At 42.2% G+C, this 20,190-nt stretch overlaps 1 protein-coding gene across 1 annotated transcript in view; it reads right to left on the bottom strand.

The window, feature by feature from the left end:
• The window catches only part of LOC147149070 (uncharacterized), a 51,702-nt gene extending 32,265 nt beyond the window's left edge, over window positions 1-19,437 (bottom strand). Inside the window, exon 1 of the mRNA XM_086027553.1 lies at window positions 18,650-19,437. The gene's annotated coding sequence lies outside the window, so the exon portion shown is untranslated. The remainder of the gene's footprint in view (window positions 1-18,649) is intronic.
• Between the last annotated feature and the right edge of the window lie 753 nt (window positions 19,438-20,190).

Here is a 20,190-nt window from a genome sequence, read left to right as displayed (position 1 = left end):
GCGACTTGGCCGAATGCCCGAGAATGGATTATCCTTTCGTGTGCGCGTGATTTTGTTTACGTGCGGGCGTTAGTGAGCTACTAAGATAGTACTCGCCTTGTCCGTTTGATTTTTGGCCGTACGTCGGCAAAAACAGGTTGTGTTTATGCTCACTTTAGTCTCGTCGAGCCACTTTTTCAATTGGTAGAGGAGGTAGTTCGATGCGCAAGTCAACTCGAAGCTGTGATTTACGCACCCTCGCGCCAGGTACACACTCTGGTGAAGCAACCCAAAATGTGGGCGTTCGCTGTCAGATTTAGAGCGCCGTGCGCGCATTCCCCCATGGAGTTAACTCATTCACTGCCATTGACGAATTTATTTGTCTTTTCGCAGTCCAGCCATTCAGTCCAAGAAACTTATTTATATATTTATTTCACATTTTTCTCAAACATTACGGTAAAAGAGGGTCTGAAAATGCAGTGAAAGAGTCTAAGTGGAAGTCAACCCAAACTATATTTTATTCAAGAAAGTGTTCCCAGCAGGCCCACTAGTTGAAACAAGGCATTCTGATAAATATTGCCTTTGTGTCATAAGAGTTTAATCCACCCGTTTTTAGCCATCTCCGGGTCGGCCATTTTGTCACTTCTGTCAACTGAAAATGACAACACAGTGTCTCAGGGCTCAGGTAACGACCAATCACAGCTCACCTGTTTTCTGAAGCTGAGCCATGATTGGTCGTTACCTGAGCCCCGAGCAACTGTGATGTCATTTTCAGTCGACAAAAGTGACAAAACGGCCGTCCCCTGAGATGGCTAAAAGCGGGTGAATTGACTCTTATTCCACAAAGGCAATATTAATCAGAATGCCTCGTCTCAACTAGTGGGCCTGCACAGAACATATTCTGGGAAAAAAAAAAATGTTTGGGTTGACTTTCACTTTAAGCACTTTTCCTCTTCTGCATTTTAGAGGCTCTCGTCAAGTCTAGCATCCCATGAGGGTGAAACATCAAATTGCATGTTTTCTTTCAGTTAAAATTGAACTCAAGGCAAACATTTTCTTTGCAATATGTATTCTAATTAATATTGCATTTGAGGAATAAGAAAGAAGAAGATCACGGTAAGTGCTGACATTTTGTCCTGTACCTCTGCTGTCGACTGAAATCGACATTAAAGTGCCCTCGGGCGTCACGTGACCAAACCCAATAAACAGGTAAGCCCAGTGATTCTCTACTGTTGTCACTGGTGGTACGGGGCTCCCTCTAGTGGAATGGGAAAGTTCGACACATTTGCGTTTAGTCTTTAAGAACTTTTTTGAAAATTATTTTATTTGCTACATTTTCTCTAATGTTTATATTTATATGGAGATATTTTAATTTGTTTACTGAACTGCCCGTGTGACTTTGATTTCAGTTGCGTCGTTGTCTTTGACCCAAAATGCTTTAATTGCTTTATAATTGCAGCCAAGTTGCCAAACTTCCGTCCTCGTCGTTCTGTAATGTGAGTCGCGTTTTCTCGCTCTCTCACTTCGCCGCAGAACCCCCTCGAGTCCTCAACCTCACGCTGGAGGTCATTTAATTGTCTTCCACGCGCATCCCTGCTTGGCTGGCATTTCCTAATGAATCTATCGCTCGCGGCCACACGCACTCAAACGCGCGCGCACACACACACGCACAGTGGCAGTTTGCTTCATTGACTATCGGTGCGCCTCGACCTGCGCGAGGAACCTTTAATTGTTTTTCCCTCCCAAGTCTGACAGCCGACGACAGATGATGGATTTGCCTGAATGTTTATCAGTGACACACAAAAAGGGCACTCTCTACAAACCTTGAAAAACATTCACGGTCAAATGAGAACTTCTCTGCGATGCAACTCGCAAACAGTTTAGCGCAACGTGCGGAAATCCCCGTGGCTAAACGGGCTGTTCGACAAACTCCACGTTGTAGCGCAAATCTCTCTCCACCTCATAAACTTTTGGCTGCGGAGGGAGCGTTAAATGAGCTGGGCTTAGTGCAAAACACACGGCCCTGATACGAAACGTATTCCGAAAACCTCATCCGGAGAACCAATTCACCCGTCGCGTTTCTTACCACTCGGAGGGCACTCGTCGGCGAGGCAGATTAATCAGATGCATTGCAGCAACAACACAATTTAAGGGTATATGTGCATAATGGGTTGTGCGGTTTCAGCCAAAGAATGTGGGACAAATGGCTCCAAGAAAGTCATTTTTCAGGCCCCCTTCATTACTTCCAAGGGCACTTTGACCAGGAAAGACCGAAATGGATCCCCATCAAAATCATTACCATTATTGATGTATTCTCGGGGCATTAAAGGGCCTTTTTTTTTTTTTTTTTTTTTAGCCTGTGGTATATGACCGATTGTCGGCGGCATTTAATCAAATATTTCTCTAGAAAATCTTATTATTAGGTTGGTAATGTGAGTTTCAAAGGCCACTTTGTGTCCGGATTGTGTAATCGTGAGTCAAGCTCTTGTTAGATGATTACATCGTCCAGCATGCCGCAAACCCGACCAAGAAATCACGTAAAGTGTTTGCCAAGGGCCCCGACAACTCCGGAATTTAACTCCGCAAAGTCCAATTATCTTGCAAAGCTTTGTGCCAGCTTGCCTCGCCTGAAGGAGCCGTTGCTGCTCAGCTTTTGTGACTTAATCAGTCCCTTTTGCCCACGGCCACCGTGTTCCACTTACAGTGTTACATCCTCTGCAATTGAAACTTGTAAGACATGACATACAGTCTCCAAACTAAATTGGTTTCTGTCCATAAAGCAGAAATAATCAATGGGAAGAAATGCCAGATGACTTCATAATGGAACAGCTGTCATTATGTCACACCAAAAGGAAATTAATGACACGAGCATCAAGACTGCCTTTGTCTGAGAAGTTGTTCACCGTTTTTGGAGAATAACTTCATTTCAATTAAAATGGGGGAAAAAATCATCATTTACAGTAGTGGGACCTACTGGTTGCTTGCTGCAGGGTACGACTTCACTCTTTCATTATCAGTCTGCTGCATGAATGGATATCAGTTTGCCGTCACCCTGCAGCCATTCACTCTTTTGCTTCCACCTGTACAGAAAATCACTTTTTGCATCCACATGACCTCGACGTTTGCATTTGTACAAAATAAGACCTCCTCTCAAATGAAAGCCTAATTCAAAAACACCTGGTTCACTAATTCCTCCACCAATTACCGCTAAAATGTTTACAACTGCCAATATTAATCATTTAAACCATAAATACACCACAAACTATGATCGCAAAACATGTTAATATTATTACTGTTATAAAAACAAAAAAACATACCTTGGTAAGGATGCTCGATTATGAAAAAAATATTAATCACGATTATTTAGACGATTTATTTTTTGATACAAAACAAGAACAACGTAAAATGTAACGTAAAAACTATAAAGACAAATACATTTCTTTGAAACACTATAATTAGGTAAGATCCTTTTGGAGCCCCCCCCCCATAAAGTAATCAATTATAAAATTTGCCAAAAAAGGTGCAAATGTGTAAATTCAAGTAATATTTACTAGTGTAAAAAAATTGTGCATTGGTTACGAATGCATTTTTTTTTTTTTTCTACGATTATGCCAATTTTGTAATCGTGGAGTGTAATAAACCTAATTGAATTTCGATGAATTCCACAGCCCTATGCCTTACAGATGATTAAAAAAAATGCATCAGAAGTGAATGCACACACGTGGCAGACTCTCTCATTACTTCTTCTGCAAACAACACATGCTAAAATTAGCTCCTCCCCTACATAAAAGCTCATCTCAGTCAAGATCACTCCCGAATACTTCCTTGGCACCGCTTTTCCTGTTTAACAAGGCTTTGGCGCCATCCTGTGGCATCTTAGGGTGTTTCATAGAGTGCACCAAAAAATACAAGCAGGTACGATTTTCACCAACTAGCTGGGCTATAGGCTTCGCAGAAAAAAAACTGCTGAATTTGTGAACTCTGATTACCGTACTCAATGCAGAATATGTTTGGTCCAAACATTTGTGCAAATCTGGATAAAGGAGCACATTGAAGGATTTTTATACCTGTGGTGTATTGAAAGTGTTATTCCCTCTAACTGTCCAGAAGTATTCCTTGGTATATCCTTGAATATTGACTGATTGTTTCTACTGTCCACTGTGCTGCTGTCAAAGCCCGATTCCCCTATTGCGGTTATAGTAATCCACAAAAATACATTCCTTTACAAGCCACCATGCACGAATGCCCTTCTGAGTGACTCTTTACCCCCTATAGATGTATTCCGCAAGCATCACAGGTATTCAACGTACAGATAAGAAATGGTTTAGCTCTGTGCAATTGCCTCCCAGCCGTAAAATCGTCCGCGCTTCCTTTGTGCTCGCCGTCTCTCTCACCTATGCTCCGATGGGGATAGAAGTGTAGTGAAAGGATTAAAAACACACGCGCGAGCACACAAAACTGAACGGGAGACGGAATTGAAACATTACGGCTTGGATGCGGATATGTCGGGAAAAGGTGAATACAATGAGTGTCCTCCAAATGATACCACTCAACAGTTACCGAATGAAGAAAATGCAGTCACAGAGCCAAATCGGACTTTTTAAACGGATTTCGTTTTGAGCAAAAATTCAAGTATGCTTCGCTAACCGTCATTGTCGGTGACCGCGTTGACCAAAAGGCTTTACCGCGATGGGGAATCAATTTACTGCATATTGTGAACACTAATTGCTGTCTTCCTCAGATGCGTTTGTATCCCCCCCACCCCAAGAGTTTCACTTCATTTGAGATGCTACAGTACCGAGGTCACAAAGGCGAGAGCGTCATTGATTGGAAGCACAATGGACTTAAATTGGCCACGGCGAGAACCTTAACCAACAAAAGGAAATTCATTTACAGGAAAGCAGTGAATCAAACAGCAGACAAGAGCGGCCGGTAATTAAAAACCTAGCTGTATCTGATTGCGTATTAAAGAAAAAAAACAAAACAAAAAACAAATATATAACTAACCTCTAACCCTAACCGAACACTACCGTATATGTACAATCGTGGCTGGTCATAACCTAAGCGGCACAATTAGAATCCTGGCGCATGGTTAAAATGTCTTGAAAGTGACGGGTCATGCCAAGCCCGAAAACAATAGCCCCCCTTTTATACAGAGATCCCTCAAATCGGCACCCAGAATTGAATCAGCCTTTGTCTTTCACACAAAACCCAGCCTAGCAGGATGCTACCGCCGCTCTGCACTTTACCATAGGCACACAGTATGTTCCCAAAAAAAAAAAAAAAAAAGAAGAAATCAAAGGCTATTGTTCAAGACCCTTCACCGGGGTTGTTGAATATAATCATAATAATGAATACCAGTTGACATTAAAACAATTAAAGTAGCGCAATTGAAAACTGATCTGAAGGAATGTTTTTTTTCCCCCCGCATCTTTGACCCAACCTACACGCTTGTGTTGTATATTAGGAAAATTCAAAATTCTTTAAAGTAGAAGATTGAAGGGGAAAAAAAGCCCATTGTAACTTGTCACACCTATGCTGTCCTCAACAGGATTCTTGTTTTTCTGCCTTAGATAAATTGGCCCCCTTGTGCCAGATCACTCAAACCACTCGCCTTCTTGCTTTGTCGCAGGACAATGAGCCCAATGAGTCCGAAAGTTTTGAGCAAAGCCGCGCATGGTCTTATACTATTGGATCTTACCAATAGATCTGAGCACAAATGAGCGCGTCCACTGACGTCGGCCTTGTTTGCCTCACCACACACTAGAAGTCTAATTAGCACCCTTGGCACTGAAACCACCTCTAATCGTTTAACAAAAGCCCAAAGAAATCGGTACCACAAAATCAGAAAGCAATTCTTCATTTGCATTTAGATTGTGTTTTCATAATAAAGCCCATGAATGAGTTTGTCTGTGGGAAAAGATAATGAAACCTTTGAGCATGGCTGAGCCTCGCACAGGAGCTTCTCCACTGGCAGGAACCTCTGGCTGTAAACATTATTCAGCAAATCCAAAGTTTGAATGAGTTGAATGAATAAAACACAGGTGGCGAAAATAGACGATTACATAGACGGGGGGGGAAAAAATGGGCTTCCGACTATCCTTAGCCGACTATTTATTTTAAGTTTCCCGTCTATCGTTTATCGTCTACGAAATGGGGGTCCGTCATAGTCCGTCTGGGATTCTTCATTGCTGCAAAAGTAAGCCCTGCCTTTTCTCATTTTAAGGTGGGGGAGGAAGACAAGAGCAACACAATAGGAAATGGGTGCGTCCTTTACTAATTAACAAACTAAAAATGTGTGAGTTACAGTTCCACCAAGACCGCTTTGAGGTATACTGTAATTTCAGGCTACGCCGGGAGCAGTGTCTTCTTAAATGCGATACTTGGTCCTCTAGTGTGTTCCAAAGTTCAAGAAACGGAGACGCAGCATATAAAACTTCATGCTGGGAGCTGTAAATAACTCTCAAATATAATTTTTTTGGGGGGAAATTGAGGTGCCTCACCGTCACAGCAGATGTCGCCCAGCAGCGCTTCATTCCATGGTGCCCGCCCCTCACCACATAAATAATGAATGGGTTCGTCGACAGGGCGGCACCCTGCTAAGTGCAGTGTGAAAAGGGCTCAATGCTGACTCTATCCTAAATCTAATCCTAACCATACCGAAACACTAATTTAACATACTTCAACTACACCCTAACCTAGCCTATGCTTAATACTACCCCAACCCTAGCTTACCCTAAGATTCATTCTCACATTTTACCCAAATCAGAGCCTACCCGATTCCTAACTGTACCTTAGCACTAACCCCACCCAATTCAGTGAACCCGCTACATTTGCGGTTCGACATTCACAAATATATCTTTTAGCTGATTTTACGTTGGAACCGATGCTCCGTTATTTGAAAAAAACAAAACAAAAAAAACCCGCTATATTTTCGATTATTATGTAACGGGGCAAACACAATTATTACACAATTTTAAATACTGCCTAAATTATTATATCGTCTCTTTAATTGAGACAAAGGGCTTAAAAGATGCCCAAAACAAACATCAAACCAATTGTCCACTTAAACTTCTGAGGCGGAAGGTGGGCGAGCCGCGTAAACACACACGCATGCACGCACACACATTCAGGACGTTTGGCAGAAAATATATGTCAGAATATGACAAGTGCTTTCAACACAACAGATAGAAGTGAGTGTTGGGCGCAAGCATTGCGGAATTCCCTTACTCATCGCTTAAGGTGCAGATAATAGCCGGCGAGGCGTACGACCGCTGGATTACGTGCAGTGCGAGTAGTTAGACTTGGCCTTTTATTTTCATAAACTGCCAATATTTCTCTCGGGTTTCACACCGCACGAGCTGCCGTTCAAAGCGTTTCGCTCACTTTATGCCTCTGGCTGATGTCAACACGCTGTGAGCGTTATTGCAGGAGCGGTCCGTCTCATTACATTCTGATATTGAAGTAATATTCGGCGAAAATAATCAAATCTAACTGACAATGCGTTTTCTCCCCTTATACACGTGTTCCGGCGCTATTTATGCCGCAGCCTTCTGAATATGAATAGGCAGGTTGAATGAAACGATGATATCTACGTATGGCGGCAGTCTCGCTTCAACTGACAACGTATCTGGCCCATCAAAGAGCTTCATTATTCCCCACCATTTCGGCGCATTCATTATTTGCTGTGCTTTTTTTCCATTCCCCCGCGTCTTCCTATCTTTGAAAACACTGGCAGATCTATTCACCGCGCCCCTTAATATTTCTCTTTCATTCACCGTCTACAAACCCATTTCAGAGCCTCGCTAATGGGATAATGGTGGCGTAATAATGCACACAGCGGCGTCCCTGGGTCATTCTCAGAGTTTTGTTGAGCAGCGTGAGAGGTGTGTGAATCCGCTCAGAAGTCCATTCAAAGGATGTTTATGTAGGCAATTCCAAAGAGGGAAAGCAAGACATGCGCAGTCTCCATGTTACAAATGTTACCATTCAATGAGATTACTTTCTTTGCGAAACGCTCGGTTCGAGTGCAAAAGAGGAAATTAGATGGGTGTAAATACAGAGCTTCAAACCACTGGTGGATAAGACGTTAGGGATACCACTCAAGGATTTGAGTGTTACCGGGCCAGCAGCAAGCTGTGCCGATTATAACGTGCACAGTATTTCTTCTTTGACAAACGCACCATGTTGCTTGTGGTTCAACCCCAAAAATTACAGTAGTGTATGTGGTACATCGAAACATTGTTTCTCGCTAATGTGTCAAGGTGAATCGCTTGGTGTTTGGCTGTGATTTGCTGACTGTGGTTTTTTTGGGGCGACTGTCTAGTTCGGTCGGGTTTAGCCACGTCGCTTGGTGTGCAGCAGGCCGAAAGTGGAACCCTAATCCTGATCCTTGACCCTGAGCAAAATTTCGATTTGACCACAGAGTGCAAGTGGGCAGCTTTCACAGTATCATTTGACGTGACTTTGTTTTATTTTCGTGCTATTTAGTTATTTTTATATTATTATTTATTTTATATTTTATTATATACTATTATTATTATTATATTTATTATTCAATTATTTCCTATGATGGGCACAAGAATGATGTAGGATGGACTGAAAGTCATGTCAGAATTTGTCATTGTTATGTAAACAAGAATCGTAAAGGAAGAGACAAAGAGCTTTTCTCTGCATCGAGTAGAGACTCCTCATCGACACATTTTTAAGGTTCATCTGGATCATTATTTTCTTTTGTGGGCAGTTCTTATGTCAGCCTTCCCAATACGAGCTCTTACTTTGAATGCTCTGCAATATGTATGAATGTATGAATATACATTAAGAATAATACGGATTCGGTATTTGCCTCCAGTAAAAAGACTATCTTGGAGTATATTGGAATTGAGCCTCCATTGTTGGGAGACAGCCACACAATCCCCTGGAGGTTTTTTTTTTTCGGGCACATAAACCTGCTACCACATGCATTTCACTGAGCTATGAAATCCACTGCAGCCCTTTGACTATTAAGAAACCAAACAGGACGAGCCAGGTAGTACTGGCGGGGGGGGGCGAAATGAACTCATCTGCAAACAACGTTATCTACCAGCAGCATAAGCAGAAACATATGTCACGGCATAGGACGCTATAAGCTTGTTTGTTTTTCCCATATTACGTGACCACATTCATCTGATGCGCTGTAAAATCTAAATAATTCAATATGAGGTAATATTCTTGCACAAACACCTTTTGTTTAACTGAAGAAAGTTCATCCATTTTCTATAGGGCTTGACCTCATTACAGTCGCTGGCGAGCCGGAGTTGCCCCAGCTGACTTCTGGTGAGAGGCGGGGTAAAAATCGGACTTGTGGCCAGCCAATAAAAATCAACCATTTTACGGTCGCATCCACGCCTATGGACATTTTTTTGTCGCTTTGGTGTCCCTCGGAGAGCCATTACGACTGTCAACCCATATAAATGTATGATTGCCTTATATTATCACGTACACACAACAAATGGATGGATCGCTAGTTTTGAATTCATAAGCCAGTAAACAGTTTGTTCAACGATTTTTCAAGGTATTTTAAAGAAGGGATTGGTAACAAATGCTTGCAATATCTCATATGTTGTGTTAACAGTGAAGACAATTTCAAAGAAACATGTCAAGTCAACACACATGATTTGCCTTCGCGGGCCACATAAAATGATGTCGCGGGCCAGATCTGGCCCGGGGGCCTTGAGTTTGACACCTGTCATTTAGAGTCTTAAATAAGCCTAGCATGCATGTTATGGGAATGTGAGAAGAAGCCTGAGTACGTAGAAAACCCGCACAGGGAAATGATAAAAGAACATTTTGGGGTTGACTTCCCCTTTAATTTCAATACCTACGCTGCAGTAAAAAAAAAAAAAAAAAAAACATGAGCATCTTTGCAAATGGTCTGAATCTTCAAGTGTACCTATGTTGTCGTTTCTCGCGCCACCTGTGTTTGGCAGACGTCATGTTTCACACAGGCATTGTTTGTGCAGCTCCGCGTAAAATTCTGACAGGTGCCTCCCGCTGTCCCTCACGCGCCTGCCAGCGAGGTTGTCAGCAAAACAAAGGACAAGTTGGCACACAAGAACAGCTGGTGCGTTCTAATCCGCAGGCCCACTGAACCGCCGAGGCCAAATCGTCTCTCTACTCCACTTGGAGAAGTTGTCAGCCTTATATCTCGACTCCATCGGGGCGTGGGGGGGTTCCTTCCGTTCTTTATTCCAAAGCAGGGTTCATAGCGCGGCCACCTGCAAAGCTCTTATGGAGCTGAAAACGTTCTTAGGGAATGTGTTGGTGAAAATGTAAGGCAATCAAAGCACATAGCGCGATAAAGGAGAGTGTGTTCTTTTGACAAGGAGATAATCGTGATAAATGTGTCTTTTTGTTCGAGAGGCGCAATTTAACAAACTACTCACAAGTTTGTATTAATCCTTGAAGTCTTGTGTAAATATGGCATTTAGAAGGGGGAAATAAGTCTTAATTGTCTATGACTAATGTACTCATGTACTGTACGCAAGTGACGTAGTAACCCAAGCTGTGCTTTTTTTTTTTTTTACCCATCTCATTAAATTATTATAAATTATTTAGTGTTTACTATGTATAAATTAATGAATTTTCTGAAATAAATTATGAATTCATTCTTATGTAATGACAACTTCAGTCTCATATTATGATTACATTAGAATAGATTAGACCGATATGCTTTTTTCAAGGCCGATACGATTATTACAAAATAATCGATAATTGGAGCCGATCTTCATTTTCAGTAAAAAGGAAAATATTGGTGTCAAAATCTGCAAAAAAAAAAAGTTAACTCTTAACTTTGTTGAAACGTCTTTAAGCATATGTTTATTGAACAATTTTTCAGATTTGCATAATGTTGATTTCTTAAATTATTATAAGAATTTTTTGACAATATACAGTGCCTTTTTGTTATAAAATGCAAACAAAAAGTACAGGGAGCTAGCTCCAAGTTCTCCAAAATTTCTAAATGACAAATGTTAAACATTTTCACATGATCTTTGTTTTGATTTCAACACAGTTTTAAATGGATTTATTATCGCCCATCAGATTTTTAAAAAAAGGCAGATATCGATATTCATCAAAACACCAAATATCGGTGCCGATAATCGGCCCGGCCGATAATCAGTCCATCCCTAGAATAGATAACCTTTATAAATCCCACAATGGGGGGAAATTTCCAACTGATGACAGTCTGTGTCTCCATGGGGGCCGCCATGGTGGAGTGACGCCACATTGAAGCAACTTGGTGAAATTTCTCCGACTTTGCGACCTGCCAGTTTGAGTGGCGTTCCAGTGCACTTTTCAGCAAACTCTGACTTGCCACTTTGCTGGCATGCAGCGCAAGACTATGAGTTGATTACAATTGCACCCGGGTGTTTACCTCCCTGCTCAACTCCTCCCAGCGCCACCTCGAGGCGACTAAGCGAACATGGGCAAAACTTGCATGGAAAGAAAAATATTTTCATATTACAGAGATGACATGACGGTGTCAATGGCAGTCGTTTACCAATACTAGTAAGCTCATTTATAAGTTAAGTTGTAGTGAAGGTAGATCAATCATAATCAAGGAAAAACAAATGGTTCATAGCATGATTTTTTATTTATTTATTTTTCCTATCAGGCATAGTATATCACATTTGTGTGTATAGGTTCGCGGTACCGCTATGACCTTCTGCTCCAATTTCTCCTCAACCTCACTCCAAAAACAAAGCCACATAAATCACCCAAAACCAACACAGACAAACCCTGCCAAGTTCTTTGCTGAATTTGCACAGCGGGGGGGGGGGGGGGGGGGGGGGGGCGGCGGCGGATAGCCAGGTACAACAGCCTGTGATGTCACATTAAAGCTGCGGTGTGAGGCTGTGGATCTGGAGGAGCGCAAAGTAGGGCACCCAACAAGGGGGTAAAATCAGCTTATAACATCGCCTCGTGGGGAAGGGGTTGTAGAGGTATCTTCAAACAAACAGCTGCCACACACGCATACACACGTGATGCAACATGAACCATTAGTGGAATGATAAGCGGGGCAATGTGGCAGGAAGATGGCTTCAGATCTCGGTGCATATTCCATGTTTCCTGACACAAAGACTATTCTTGAAGGGAGACGCATGCCGCCGTGGCAGGAGTAGGCGGGTTTGCTCAGTGGATGCGGGGAAAGAGGTAAACAACAACTAAATGACGCCGAGAGCGCGGCGGAGATGACATTTTATTGTTTTCCGTACTCGGGGACGTTAATAATAGAAGTAGATTGAAGGCACCTCGATGGGGACACGCAAGCGCAACAAATCCTTGGAAACATTTTTGAAAGGAAAACAGACCGAAGACTATCGTGACATCATTCATGCTGCAATTACAAGAACAGTCTCTCAAGATGCTATCGACGCTAATATACCGCAGTGGTAACTGCACATTTTCCTGGACTGAAAAAGTGACCAGTCATCGTCCCATAAAGAGAGACCCGTGTCCCACACAGGTAGCCACTTCCGTTCGTCAAAGTGTCAGGGGTCAAGGGGTAACCTGTCCGTGCAACCGGGCACACCGCGATTGGTCCTTTCATTTCTGACACCGTGTGTCACAGAAGTGAAAGGAGTAATAGATCAAACCCAAAACACCTACCCGTGGCAGTGCCATGTCCCACACAGGTACCCCATTCCAAGAGTCAGAGGTCAAGGGGTGACCCGTGTGTGTAACTGGGCACACCCCGGTTGGTCATTTCACTTGTGTGACCGTGTTTTACAGAAATCTAAGGAGTAGTCTATTAAACCCAGATTTGAACCCTAGTCTACAGGGTACAAAGAAAATCCCGTCCCTTGGCAGTCCCACACAGGTGGCCCATTCCAATAGGCCAAGTGTCTATCGTATAAGGGTAACCTACATGGATTCCACTTCTGACACCATCTGTCACGCATATCTAAGGAGAAGTACATTCGCAAACATTCGCCCCTCGACGACATCCGGGCTCAAACAACGGATTTTTTTGGGTATGGCAGCGAGTTCATGTACACCGCCACAGTTGTGCAGCGATTTCTCCACATCTCTCCTCTCACATGGAGATTCAAGTCAACAAAACTGGAGTGCCCATGTGGTAAAAGTGTGTTCTTATCTAGAACTTCATTTTGCCGCTGGCACGGATTCCATTATGAAAAGTTGCAGGACGATAGTGCGGCGTCATTCTCGGGATCTTGTCAGAAGGGTGATTTTGACACCAAGCACTCGTCATTCCCTATTGGTAGTCTTCCAAAGACAAGCTGACAGTAGCAGAGGAAGAAACCGTCTGGATTGACTGCCGAATTAAAATCTGCGCTTTGTTTGCACGTAGCTGCGTGTTGATCTTGGGCGGACACTTTGACGCAACTGTCTGTTCTAATCTGTCTCCGTTGATCGTCGTCTCATTTCTCTCTGAAACCGATGTATTTGTTCAAAGGTGCCATAGTAAAGTGGAATAACACCGGCTCGGGTGTGCTGGACGTGCCTAATCAGCTAAACTGTCACCGCCGGGGAAAGATGTGGTAATTCCCAGAGACAAGACCCGCCGAAATGCAGACCATAAATTGTCTCACATCATCCCTGGCATATACGCAGAAAGCCAGACGCGAGCGGCTGACGACTGATGGATGACGCGCGGTTATGCGCGCCTCCATCGGCGTGCGGCTGGAGGTCATTCGGCTTTTGGCAACAATCGCTCATCACTCGCCGTGTTTGTGTTATTGCGGCGGCGCGGCGGGGGGTGGGGGGGGATTCATTGCGCTTATTTGACGCCCGTATTCCATTTCACCACGCCTTGAACCCCATAAGATGCTATATGGGAGTGTTCAGAATTACTATTGCGGCTTTCATGAGTCAACCCCGACGTCATGCGTATGATTCCGATGGTAGTCATCTCTTGACTCTTTGTTTGAGGCAGACGAGATATTCCAGTACATAAATGTACAAATTGAATTTATGCAGTCAGTGTTGAATTGTGTTAAAGAAACTAGATGTGTTAGCAAAAACAAATTCTATGTTTCTACATGCACTCCTAATCCCTTGGGGACCACCATTGTTTGTTTACAAGTATACGAAGAGTAGAACTCTAGGGCTGCTTTGCTCCATCTGGCTTTGGGTGTCTTGAATCTGTTCGTGGTATAATGAGAGCGAAATGTGCCGCCCAGCGACATAAATATTGGTCTCTGGGGATTCATATCACTAGAATAACGATCCTAAACACACAGCTAAACTATTCTGAAGTGGCCTTCTATTGAGCCCTGACTGAGAAAGGCAGCGCACTCGAAACTGTCGTAATACTGCATCGCCTGAACCTTGTGACCCAAAGCCTTTTTTTTTTTTGCTCTAAAATTCCACATGGGTTTCTTTTGTTTGATTCTCATCAGAAACGGGAAATGAAATGAGATGGAGAAAAGAACAAAAAAAAAAAAAAAGCCCTTATGGATCAGTGGTTCAATGAATAGTCCACACACCAACGGCTATCTGGTCTTTCTGTTTCCCATCATCCCAGAAAATATTAGAACAGCCATTCATCTTACGCTGTTAAACAGAATCCAATTTACCATGTGTCTGAGAGACCTTTTACATATACAGTATATATATATATTTAATAAGAGTATGTGTGTGAGTGGAGATAGAGGAATACGCAGTACGATAAAAGAGAATATTAGAGGGTACTCTTCACGCGCAGACTGTAAACGCTTACTTTAGGGAACCGGGTTTGTCGCTACTTTTGGAATCTGGGCTGTATTTTGCGCGGCAGAATCTAAGATGAATAGCAACATTATGCTAGTACCAGGGTGTCTCGTGTAAAATATGTTTCAATATAGTGGAAATACATAGACAAAATGTATTAACTATGTGAGTGTTCTTAACAGTGCACTGTACGTTCAAGAGTCCATTTTCTTAGTGCTTAACCCCACTAGAGTGAGATTTAACATTTACACCGAAGGACATCTCCCCTTTCTACCTAAATACGTATGTATCTTCTTCTTACCAACTTCTTATGTTGTCTTAATACCCACCTACTAGTCTACCTTTATCTTTATACCTGCCTTCCCGCTTAGCTTCCTTCCCTACCGGCTGGCGTAGTTCCTAATTACCTATATTAATCAACCTCAAAATTCTTAGTTTAAAAATCATCTTGCAACATTAGCCTCTGTCGTAACTTCTTCCACTAATGACACAGTCTAAACTGAGATCGTCCTCCACAGGAAAGATCTATGAAGACTTCCTTGACACCAATGACGACTTTATTATTAGAGCTGCGAATTTTACTAAAATTTTGCAGTCCGTTTATCGCCTTCCGCCTGCAGACGGGGTACCCTTCCGCCGCCTTTTTCTCCGGCCGGATGAAATAATAAATCGCCTATAGGCCGGTCCGCCTATCGTTTTAAAGGTTTGCGTTTCCGTCTAGCAACTTCGACCAACTTCCATAAGTGAATCGCCAACTGCAGATAAATGTACATAAATAAATGACAGTGCCTTTGTGTTATTGAGGCATAAAACTTAATACAATGGCTGAAGTAATTTTTGAGTTTGTGAAGCATCCGGTGCATCTTTTTCGAAATCAAATCCTCATCACTAAAAGCTACAAGATGAATTCAAAGAGATGTTAAAGTTTTTCGGGATCATTGTTTTGGTTTTATTTGTGGTTTAAGAAAACATTTTTCGAGGTGCTACTATTCACCATTTTTTTTTTTGCTGTTGTTCATTGCATTCAAGTGTTGCAAAAAAAATAAAATAAATAAATCGAGGTAAATGAGTTTCAAAAACATAACCTTTCGTACGTCTTAAAGCTGTAACTTGAAGGGTCTTGGCCTTCTGGGATTTCACTAACGCTGCTCAGTTCAACGACCTCACCGTACGCTTCCGCCCTGAAAACGATGACATCACAGCAACAATCCATTGAATGGATTCTTAGTTGACAAATGATGCGTGCATCACAGTCGGTGGCTTATCTGTTTCTATGAGCCAGAAGTAATAGATATTTCTTCCAAACGCTGGCCTAAACAAAATTGCGCGCACTCAAGATAATTAAAAATTTTCCACCCTGTAATGACTTGATACCGCAATCTGCTTAAAGACATACAGCCGGTGTAATTGATTACACAGCTCGCGGCGTGACTGTATGAGCTGTTTTCTATTGTCCTCCGGGGTCACATCCCCACAAGGCGCACCCGGCGAGCTCTGACCTTAAGAAGGATCATTATTTCCCCAACAAGAGCAGCGGAGATTTAGACAAAGCACCCCAAGAAAAGTCCAAATCCCGAGGTGTTTAAACGCTCTAAAGCAGAGACACAAATGCATTAATCATAAAGTACCTAAAAGTAGAAGCAGGGAGCCGTGCAGTTAGGTCACTCCAAGAAAAAGTAGCCAACTTACTTTCTGCTCTCTGCCGGAGTCTAATGAAGTACAGTACGGTAGTTGCATGCTTCAACATGAAGGCTGGCCGGGAGAAAGTAAGGCTGTGGTGCAGTTAAGTGTAATCGTCTTAACTTCCTAGCTACTGCATCACATAGCCATCTTTCCTCCGTCTTCCTACCTATACTTACATCTCTAACTTCTTAATAGGCTACCTTTCTTTGTACCTTCTTATTTAAAATGCCTTCTTTTTGTCTTTCCTTCTTCCTTGTCCACCTTGCATATTTTGTATGTTTGTTTTTCGCTGTCCCCATCCAGTTTTTTCCTCTTACGATCCAGTGACAGCCTTATTTTATTAATATTATTATTTTTTTTATTTGAATACAAAATAAGTGCAAAAATGTGGTGTCACTGAGTGATGTGGTAACAATTTTTACTCTGAAAAGGCACTAGAATGCACGATACGAAGTGTAAAATAGTGCAAAAAAAAATTTGGTTTGATTCTGAAAAGAAAGCTAAAGTGTGTGATTATGAACCTTCAAATTCAAGACATTTTAAGGATCCATACGCTACATACTCCAAACAGAACCAGACGCCACAATGGAGTCGTAGAATAAATGGCTACTTGGTTAAGGTTGTCCTGACAGATCTGTCCCAAAGAGTAAACAGAGCTGGTAGGAAAAGTGTTCGGACAGTGCTTCTCAATCTTTTTACATCAAAGTCACCAACACTTGGCTTTTCATGCCAAACATTAAAATATAGTAACGGCGTAGGCCTACATTAAAAACAACGCAGATGTTTTACTGTGTTACATGAAAATTCAATTTAACATTATTGTATGCTACTTTAACATTAGGGACGGTCTGAAAATCAACACAAAATAAAAATAGATAAATGCAATCAAAATGTATTGCACGTAAAAGTTGAATCCATATTGCACCTAAAACAACTTTTAAAAATGAAAACATGCAAATGTAATGTACTTAAAAGTGAAACACAACTGAACTGTACTTAAATGTAATTTACGGAATTAAAAACATTTAAGACGCTTTAACCTTTACACGGATTGAACATTTAATTTAGTTTTTTTTTTTTTTTTTCCCATACCACATAGGGAATCACTGGGTTAAGACTTCAGTTGTTGTTCTTTTCTTTTCTCCGCCTTCCAATAAACACCAGTCGGGATAAAGGAAAGCGAATTTGTTGGTCTACTATCCAGGGATTCCCAAAGGTCACGAGCAAACATTGATAAGAGAGGAGGTGTGTGTGAGTTGCGAGAAGGACCGCTATCTAGTTGACATTTGTGCCAGCGCTGCTGTTTGAACTTCACACGGCTCACACAAATGCCACGGCTGTCACCTCATGCTTTTTAATTACACCTGATCCGCTGTTAGGGGCTCGCAGATGAACTTAATTAGCCGCCGAGCACTTGGGCGACTTCCCAGTGGCTCAAATGACTATTGCGGCAATAGACCTTTTCACCATCACATCACGTCACGTCCAGGTGCCAAAAGACAGAGCCATGCCCGATTGCACCACGAGTAAACAAACCCTCGTAATGTCATTTGACCAACGCCGAGCGATTGGGAAAACACGGTAAAGGCCTTGAATAATAAACGCAATATTTAATCAGAATGCCTTGTTTCAACTAGTGGCATTTTATAGGAGATATTCTTGGGGAAAAAAATGTTTAGGTTGACTTCCGCTTTAAGTACGCTGGTACCTATTGTTTACAAAAGGCCACCAGCTCAGACAGAAAGTGAGGACCACGCTGGACACATCGAGCCAGGCCGAGCGTTGTGTTATTCCCGCTTACTGTCAGTGCTCACATTAAAAATTCAAGTTAAGACAACACATTGACCAGCTCTGCGTGGCGATGAGGTCACGGAAGATGATGAAGTGGCCGCTCCCTCCTAATGAACATAAAGCCACCCGACTGGAAGGCTATTTTAATTGAAATCTCCTCCAGCTGAACGGCCTGACACGCTGGCAGGCGGCGAGGATGGATGTTCATGCCACCAGTAATTCACTTTTCACACAAAGAGCTTCCAGAAATCAATGTTAACCCTTCTTACCTACTCTACTTGTCTGCCTTCGTACCCAGTGGCGTCTCTGACGTGATAAGTTGAGTGGGGGCACCAGAGTGGGCAATTTACAGTTTACATTGACAAGCAGCAAAACCTACACAATAAATTCTAATTCAAGACCACACTCCATTTTTATTCATAGCCTTACAAAATAAGGCTGTGAATAAAACCTTTGAGTAGTTCCAAATAAAAACTCTACTTACCAGTGTTGTTCATTTCTTGAATATAAAGGATGCATGTCGATCTTTCATCAGGGCAAGCATGTCAATAACCGGCTGTCAAAGTCCAATAATTCATGAAGGGATTCATTTTCAATGGACAACATAGCCAGTGCATTGAATCTGGGCTGGCCCATTGTGTTTCTTGTAAATGCCTCGATCCTCTTCAGTGTTGAAAAGCTACTCAACTGTGGGCATTGGTGTGATCATTTAGAGCAGTGACACAGTTTCGGATAAGGCATCCCGTAAGTTGTCATAAATCAACTGCAGCAGAGACAGCGTTGCCAGCATGCAACTCTTCTGGGTGACTGTACAGCTGCGGTTTCGAGCTTGATTTGCTGAACTTAGTGAAAAGTGTGCTGTCCACAAGCTACACGTGCTGCTGAGAAGTGATCACTCTTGCAAAATCTCTCCTCCACTTGAGCCACCGCGGTATCACAAGCTTCCTTCATAACTGCTGAAATGTTTTTTTTCCCCCCTCCGTTTCTTCTTCTTTCTTCACTGTAGCCGCGTCACACTTTGTTTTTGCATTGTAGTGTCTAAATATCCACCGGCTGATGCGATCCCAAACGTTTAATTGATCATTTCTGCTCAAGCGGCAAAGTGCTAAATTTACCCTTCATCGACGAATCTATTTCATTCACATTGTTGGTTTGCTTTTATTGTCTTTTTGCTCCCGATGAAAACCAACCTAGCTTACTGCTGTATTTTTGCCATCCGCCAAAACTGAGTTTGTGATTGCGTCTTGACGTCACGGCACGTATATCATTCCGATATTTTGATTGGCTGATGGGGCCAGTTAATGTGGCCCCATGGCCGTCAATTGAGAGCAATTTGGGACATGCGCACTATGATTTGAGTGGCTCATCACTTCAACAAGCGCTCATGGACCGGCCCTATTTCACTCCTGTTTAGCAGAAGTTATATTATTGAACTTGGCTTTGGTAAAGCCTTTGTATTCTGCATAAATGTTTATAATGAAACTGCCTAAGTAACATAATTGGTATTTATTGCATATCATTATTCTTGATAAAATATTTTATAAATGATTATCTGTAAAGAAGACCGATTCTATTCACAATTATTTTGAGCCTGCATAGTGCTCAACAGCGCCATCTGGTGGAGCCAGGCCCCACGTGCAGAGATGTCAGTGTTCGTACCTACCTTTCTAAAACCATAGCCATCTACTTTAATACAGTACCGTCAAACCGTATCTTTTTATCTTATACAGACCACCTTACCTGTCTTCAGACCTACTTTCACTTCCCATCATACATGGAGTAAATTTTTCTGCCCTATATTACCTTCTTACCAACTTTTGTTCTTTACTTACCTTTTACCTTCTTTGTTCAGTCTACCTTCTTACTTATCTAGCTACTTTGCACAATATTGTATGCCTTTATGTTAAGTTTTATACCGATGCAAATTGTCATTAGCGATGTAGATTTTCTGCAAACGAGCCAGAATTAACACCAATGATGTTACACAAGCTATGTTTCGGAGTTGCTGAATAAAATACAGCTCAA

The sequence above is a fragment of the Filicampus tigris genome, chromosome 4, assembly GCF_054856515.1.
Source record: "Filicampus tigris isolate MCC_2025a chromosome 4, RoL_Ftig_1.0, whole genome shotgun sequence".
In the NCBI taxonomy this organism is placed as follows: domain Eukaryota; kingdom Metazoa; phylum Chordata; class Actinopteri; order Syngnathiformes; family Syngnathidae; genus Filicampus; species Filicampus tigris.
Note: the sequence above shows the minus strand (reverse complement) of the source record. Positions and strands in the feature narration are given on the sequence as shown.